The following is an 8,079-nucleotide window of genomic DNA, read 5'->3' on the forward strand; positions in this document are numbered from 1 at the left end:
CCTAGGCTTAGTAGGCCCGAATGACTAGAAACCACTGACTAGAAGCCAGCCCACTGCCCACCCGGCCACGTTCCACCCCAAGCCAGAATGTAGTCCCAGTGGTCACCCAGCGCCCTGGGAGAACAGCCAAGGGTGGTCTGTTCTTGTGCCTTGGGGTGTGGGGGCAGCCAGGAGGCCTCTGGCCTCATCTGGCCCAGCCATACAGCAGGGAAGTCAGCATCTGAGAAGGTAAGAGCTGGCCAGGTCTGCAACGGTAAAGAAGACAGAGAGCCTCTATTCTTGTGCAAGCTCTGACCCAGGGCTGGGGATCAGTCAGTACCTTAACTATGGCAGACCAGACCCGTCCTCCTCCCAGGCAGGGAAGCAGCTGTGTGCCTCCCTGAGCCGAGCAGAAATGGAGCATGCACACCTCCAGAGCATTTGGAGATTCATAGGCACACGATTAAATGACATTCAATCTCATCAGAAGACATTCCCTTTGCCCGCATTTTGCAATCCTGAATAAGTCCAGGGAAGAATTTCTAGTAGTGTTGGCATGACATTAACACCTCCTTGATCCTTAGGAATCCTCATTTTTTTTTTTTTTTTGAGACAGAGTCTCACTGTGTTGCCCAGGCTAGAGTGAGTGCCGTGGCATCAGCCTGGCTCACAGCAACCTCAATCTCCGGGGCTCAGTGATCCTACTGCCTCAGCCTCCCGAGTAGCTGGGACTACAGGCATGCGCCACCATGTCCGGCTAATTTTTTGTATATATATTTTTGGTTGGTCAATTAATTTATTTCTATTTTTGGTAGAGACGGGGTCTCGCTCAGGCTGGTTTCGAACTCCTGACCTTGAGCAATCCGCCCGCCTCGGCCTCCCAAAGTGCTAGGATTACAAGCGTGAGCCACCACGCCCGGCAGGAATCCTCATTTTTAACCAGGAGATAGCAAACCATAAGGTTTAGGCTTAAGAGACTGAGACAGGCAATAGTATCTGGCAGAAATTTAGTAACACTGTTTTGTGGTTGTTTTTTTTTTATGGTTAACTTTTATTTTAGAGCAAATGACAAAGATATCCATTTGTGAAAGAGATATAATATTTCCTTTTTTTTTTAAGAGACTGTCTCACTGTGTCATCCAGGCTGGAGTACAGTGGCACGATCATAGCTCACTATAACCTCAAACTCCTGGGCTCAAGAGACCTTCTTGCCTTGGCCTTCCAAAGTGCTAGGATTACAGGTGCATGCCACTGTACCCAGCCAATATTTCCTTTTTTAAGTACGTATGTGACTTTTAAAAAGAGGAGGGAAGGGTGAAAATACTAACAAATAATAGATTCCTACTTGGTAAAAATATAATACACCTCTCTACCTATTGCCACAGCTTCTTAATATCGCCAACAGCCTAGAACTGTGCTGTCTATTATGGTAGCCACTATCCACATGACTATGGTCATTTAAATTAAATAAAATTAAAAATTTAGTTCCTCAGTCATATTCACCACATTTTAAGTGTTCAATAGCCACATGTAACTAATGGCTACTGCATTGGACAGCACAACTATAGAAAGTTCTATTGGACATCACTAGCCTAGAATGCCACTCAAAGCTCTCCTGGTCACTCACCTGATGGTGGTGCTAAAAGGCCTGGCTTCTCTCCCAGAAGTAGATGCTTGGCAGGTATGGGAGGGGCCATTCCAAAGAAGTCAGCCTCTTGGAGGGGTCTGCTAGAAGAAGGGGTAGGAGGAAACAGACCTTTGGGGTTGACCGGTCCTGTAGAGAACCAAAATCTAAACATACACATAAAGACACATGATGAACCCAGTTCTAGCTGTTCTCCCCAAAGGGATCTGTCTTCATCTGTAGAGAGGGGCTGAGTGGGGGGAGTAACCTCTCCTAGCAGACTCAACCTTAGCTCCAGAAAACTTACCAAGTCTTCTTTGAACCCAGCTAGTCCTCAGTGGTCCAGGGAGAAAATGAGAGCCAAAATGGAAACCAAATCAGTCCTGTCTGATTATGGCCTCCCAGCTAAGAATTGTTTTCTCATTTTTAAACGGTTACCTTTTAAACAGGTATATAAATACGTATATAATATCCTTGATTTTGCTTCTTGGCCACAAAAAGCCTAAAATATTTACTCTCTGGCTGTTCAAAATGTTTTAAAATGTTGCAAACCTCTTGTCTATCTGAGCCTGTCCTGATGTCCTGGTTTCCCCTGCTTCTTACAGGTGGGTTTTGTGCTAAATGTCCCGTTTTGAAGCTATTTTGACACTTGGGAAACATATTCTCACCATCCAAAGCAGTAGCAGGGTTCCCAAACGGGTCATAAAGGGTGACTCATAACATACCATCCATCCAGACCAGCAGCCCAGCCACTGTCCAGCACCCTGCATGTCCCCCTTGGACAGGCAGGCTGTCCTGCACGGAACATCTCCTCACAGTTCTTGCCAAGGCCCTGACGCAAGCACCTAACCTTTGGTGAAAGTCTGAAAGAGTTTTGCTCTTAAACTAATGGCAAGGATGGGAAGCAAATAAGAGCAAAAAAGATTTCTTCCTGAACTTTCTCCACTAACTTGTCACAGGAAAAAGACCTGGTGGTCACCTGGATCTGTGAGCAAACCCAGACGGGGCCTATAGTAGCAGACAGACCCAGTCTGAGGGAGTCTCTGGAGCCTGTTGGAGGTGGGGGGCTGGACCCTGAGGCCCAGGAAGCGAGGGTGAGCACAACATGAAGAGGGGAAGGAACCAAGGCAAGGCAGCAAGGACGCACAGTCTGGGGTGGGAATGGAGAAGATGCAGAACTCAACTCTCATCCCCAAAGTCAATAGGTCAAGATGGGAGTAGGGCACAAAAATGTTCACCTAAGGCTGTGGATCTTTACTACAGACTAACATTGATGATCAAAGACCAAAAAAGACATGTACACGTATAGCTATCAAAGCAGCAGGGCACATTCCCTCTCTTTTGGTCCACAGTAACAGTCAAGGTAGAAATGTTGTGCTCATAAGAAAGATTTTTGGCTAAAATAATCCCTGCTCACATAAAAGGTCAAAGTGATATTTGACTCTTATGCACAAAGACATCCCCAGGTCTACATTTTATTTAGGGTCCAGGTGAAAGCCACCTTTCCACAAAGACTTCACTGGCAACAGCCTTTTAAACATGGCAGATTGAAAACATGCTCACCGGTTCCTTCCCCACGCCCACTGCCAGGACACAGAAGAACAGGAGAGGGATGAGAGTATAGCAGAGACGCCAGCAAAGACTAGGGAGATGCAGACCAGAGGGAAGACCGACTGAAGGGAAGCTGCATCCCAGGTGCCTCCAAAGGGGCTAAAACTCTTTACCCCAAAGCCAGGACGTGCTCAGACTCCGGGTGCAGCAGGTCCCGCAGAGGCGTAAGGAAGGCACGGGGCTGAAAACCGGACTTGGCTGGGTGCCTGCGCCCGAGTGGTTACACTCCCCCAGGCCTCCACCCAGGAGTGAGAGATGGAGGTCTGATGAACCCACTGGGGCAAAGGATCCAAGAGACTCGGTTAGTTAATGCTCGGAATTCCCAGTTACACCAGCCAAACAAGTCTCTCTCTTGTTTTAAAGTAACTTGAGTTGGGTTCCTGAACTTACAATAGAATAAATCCACAGTAATTATCCAACCTCATTTCAGGCAAATGTTGCTACTCAGAAAAAAAACCTCAAAAACACTACTGAATTCAGAGTGCTTATTATGGGAACTCAGTTCAAGTGGCTCTAACTGTGGCCACAAACCTTGGTGGAAGACTTCCTCTCAAACCCTCCCTGCAATAAAGCAGGCAGCTCATTCAAGAGGAATGGCACCTACTGAAACCTAAAGTGTCTCTCCCGGTGTTCTGAAATCTCAGCACTCATGGACAACATGACAACACACGCTGCCATTGCTCTAACCTGTCCTGCTTTCTCAGGGGAGCTCTCAGAGGAGCAGAAGGGCCACGCATCCACCTTGTTCCTAGAGGGAAGCACTGACCTGGCAGCGGAAGGAGACCTCCTCCTGGCCTGTTGCCAGAGGGGACTTGCCAGGAACAGGGACAGAAGCACCTAAGAAGAGCCTCTTGCCAGTGGGTGGAAGCAGAGGAGGCGGCTTGCGCACGACGGGGTTGATCCTGCCTTGAAGTGAGGAATGCTCACTGCTGGCTAAAGGGTCCAGCATCCAAGCCTGGAAAATGGAGAAAACAAACAGTCAGCAGAAGCCGCAGACAAGGCCAGCAAGCTGCGTAAAGAACTCAGGCTAGCCGGGAAAGACCTTCACTTCCGCAGACTTACAGGTCTCTATAATCAAAAAGAAACAAGACTGTTGTGTTTCAAATGTATGGGTTCTGGCATCCTGAGAAAGTGAGTGTAATAAAATAATAAAAAAAATTCTATATTTTATAAGATGAACAATTTCTTTAAAGCTTTAACATGCTCCTGTAACATAGGCAGCTATTTTTTCCTATAAGGGACAAGTAATTATTAATTTTTTCTTACCTACTTAACTCAAAACAAGCAAACTAAAAAGTCACTACTTTAAGGAGTTTGACTTGTCACTGGAATGCTCTTTATAATCATTAAGATCAGGAACTGCATCCTCACATTTACCATGTACTTGAAGGTCATCTTACAAATGTCTCAATTAACAAAGACTGAAACCTCGAATCAGGAAAATGAACCATCAGGGAGCTGGAAATATCTCCCGTGTGCCCATCTATACACAGAGGTCATTCTATTTATATATTTAAAATCTGGTTTAGGAGCATAGATTCAGGGCAACTTGAATCTATGTTCCAGGGTTTAGAAAATTTTTTTAATAAAATAAAATAAAAATTAAAAATCTGGTTCAAAAGAAAATTTAGCTGCAGAAGAAGCATTTTAGTCTATAAAGGTTAAACATTAAAATAGTGTATTCCTACGAGAAGCATGTTCAAATCAGCTATCTTTGTATTATATACATATTCCAGAAGCATATTCTCTCACTAAATGAAAATTTTCTAGTTTTCTTTCATACATGGATTTGCAGGAGCAAGATTTTCTGGCTTTTGAGATGGGGAAGGAAAAGGGACAGCGCCAAATACCTTCCAGCTGTCCCTTCCTGGTGTTCAGGTAGTCAATGAGCAGGCTCAGCTCGTCCCTGTCCAGATGTTTTCCCTCTGTAACAGGAAGAGAAGGTGCTGATTGCCCGAAGGCACTGAGTAGCCGGAGAGGCGCCCCCCAGCCAGGACGTCCTCCGCCAGCCCTCTGACAGACCCCGGCGCATTCCTGCCACTCCCGCTCAGCGAGAACCCACTGAATCCCTCAGTCACCAGCACCAGTGCCTTCTCCAGGGGCATATGACGATGTACTAGGGACAGAAAGAGCCCACTATCACCCGGGCGCCCTAATTTCTCAAAAGACACATTTACAAAAAGATGAGAAAAAGCAATCAGAAAACATAGCTAATCTAAGTACAAGTTATTCAAACTGTCACAGCTTTTGGTACAGATGTGACTGTCTACTGATTTGAGTGACTGGGACCCAACAGTAGGTAGCCCGTCAGATTTCAAAATCGAATATTACATTCTGCTTCAAAATTACGACACGCTGCAGCTTGGCTCACCGGTTCCACATAAACCCTCATTTCACAATTGCAAGCTTCAGGCTGAGCTGACAGGGTATGGGGGCATAGATGGGACACGTGTGAATGAAAATCCTTATGTCTAAATAACCCTAGCCTTTAAAAAGGACACATGCTGCTGGCTACTTGAAGAGCACAAACAAACAAACTACCTCTAAAGGCAAAGATGTTTTATTAGGTTCCAGCATCAGGGTACCCGACGGAGACGAGCATGATTCGCAGAAGGCTGGACCAGGAGCTGAGAACGGCAGCCTTTGGAGGGTAGAGCACGATTAGGTGAGAGCGCAGCCAGGGACGGCCGCTTTCATCGTACACCCTGCAGTGTTCATTTCTCTCCTCTGTACAGGCAATACATTAACAAAAGGCAGACAGACAGACAGACATGCTGGGGCCAGGCCTCCCGGCACCGTCACTGCAGTGTGCGGAGCAAGCCGCGGCCTCCGCCCGGGTCTGCTGTCTCTGACTGCGCCCTGTGGCGTCTCACTCCACGTGAAAGGCGCTTCCAGCTCAGGTCAGCAGAGCTCCAGTCTCTGAATATCATGCATAAAATAAACGCTAGACACCAAGAGTGGCTTCCCCATAAGGGAACGGTTGTAGTCAAGGCACAGATGCCTTCTAACCTGTCCCGGGTGTATCTGCTGAGAATATGACTTACTAAAAGTTTAATCGCAGATGGAAGTCCCTACCCTGTCTTGCCATATATCATCGGTTCTGAACAAACTTGGGACCCAGGGGGCAGTGCAGAGTTGCAATGGAGGTTACAGAATTTGGCTAAATCTTAAACTGTGCTCATGAAGGTTACATTTAGGAAGAAATATGAATATATATTTTCCTTCAGGCTCTGAAGTTTCATAGTTTGACTATTTTAAGTGTTTGTCTCAGAACAAAGGCAGCCACGTCCCTCTGAATAATGGCCGCGTGCGAAGTGTGAAGCAGACTGTTAGCTACAAAGTGCAGTGAAAGAGTCTAGCTAAGACTAATGCTACTAAAGAGAAAACAACAATTTTTTAATTTATTATTATTTGAGTTCAGTAATTAAATTCATGGATGACAAATGAAGGATGTTCCTATTAATACTATTCCAGACATGAAGAAACTATTTTCTGAATTTGTAACATTTTAAAAATAGATTATATACTTTTTGAAGTAGCACTCTTTTAAAAAGTATTTTGGTACCCAACAAATTATTCAACCCATTTATTTTAGTGATAATTTCCTAAACTACCTTGCATGAATGTGAACACTTAAGTAATGAGATGTAATTAGTCCTTTTCACAATCAGTTCAAATTAAACTGTTCCCCATTCCCACCCCAGGAGATTGGGGTTTGTAATATATTTACTGAAAGTATGTGTTCTTTTGCATTTTCAGAACTTATGTATGACAAAAATGTGGGTTAGATTTATAAATTAGCCATTTATTAGCTTAGAAACACCATAATTTCACATTCTTGAACACAGTACTGAGCAAGAGCTGGCCCGCTGGGTTTGAGTGTCCCTGTACAAGCAAAGTAAATGGAACAATCACAATAAAAGATGTCCTGGCATCCCTGAGATGAAGGGAAGCAAGTGGTCTTCACTTTTCTCTTTTTAGACCCAATATTATGGCTGGGATGTGTGATATGTGTGAAGAACACTAATCTTATATTCACTTCTCTGCAGGCCCTAACAAGCTATAGATAAATCTCTCCCTATGCTTCAGGGAAAAGACTCCCAACTTATCGATGACAATCCAGCGCTGCTAAGAATACATGGCCTGGGATGGATAACCCAGGGACTGTTGGAGAAGCATGTCTGACCTGGGCAGAGAAAGGAAGCAGGGTTGGCCTGACATTTTGCACAGTGCCTGGCATACAGAAGGCACTCAGTATGCCTGGACTGAGTAGCACAGTACCAGGAGCTTCTGCAAACCAGAGGCGACTGGGAAACCCATGCTTGTCTGGGTATGACTGTAAGGGAGCTATAAAGGTGACCCTCCACAAGGCAGTCCTCTCCCCTCTTCACGGGGAGAGGGGCACCAGTCTAAGTGCCTGCACAGGGAAGAATACCATTCCCAGTGTCCATCTAGTGTCCAGGGCAGGGGATGGGGCTAGGACAAGATGGAAGCAGATCAGACCAGGAGAGAGAAGAAGAAGGTTGGTCTAGGATGTGTGCATCTTCCTAAGTCTATCTATTCTAGGGAGGAAAAGGGAGCTAATTTTTCTGCATTCTCATGAGCCTAAGAACAATGAAATGAATGAGATATCACAGAAAAGGCAAAGTTGGTAATAAAGAGAGTCTAAGATAATGTGGAGATCACTCAGGATAGAAAAGCTAGTGGTGAGATTTGGTCAAAAGTTCTATATAAGAGAACTGAATCAGTTACATAATATTTTGGATAAGATGCTTTGGATTCTTAAGAAGCAATAAAGATGACTTAAGTTTCAATCACCAGTAATACACAGGAGAGTATTTTGTGACACCTGTTCAAATCTTTTG

Source organism: Microcebus murinus, chromosome 20 (assembly GCF_040939455.1).
Source record: "Microcebus murinus isolate Inina chromosome 20, M.murinus_Inina_mat1.0, whole genome shotgun sequence".
In the NCBI taxonomy this organism is placed as follows: Eukaryota; Metazoa; Chordata; class Mammalia; order Primates; family Cheirogaleidae; genus Microcebus; species Microcebus murinus.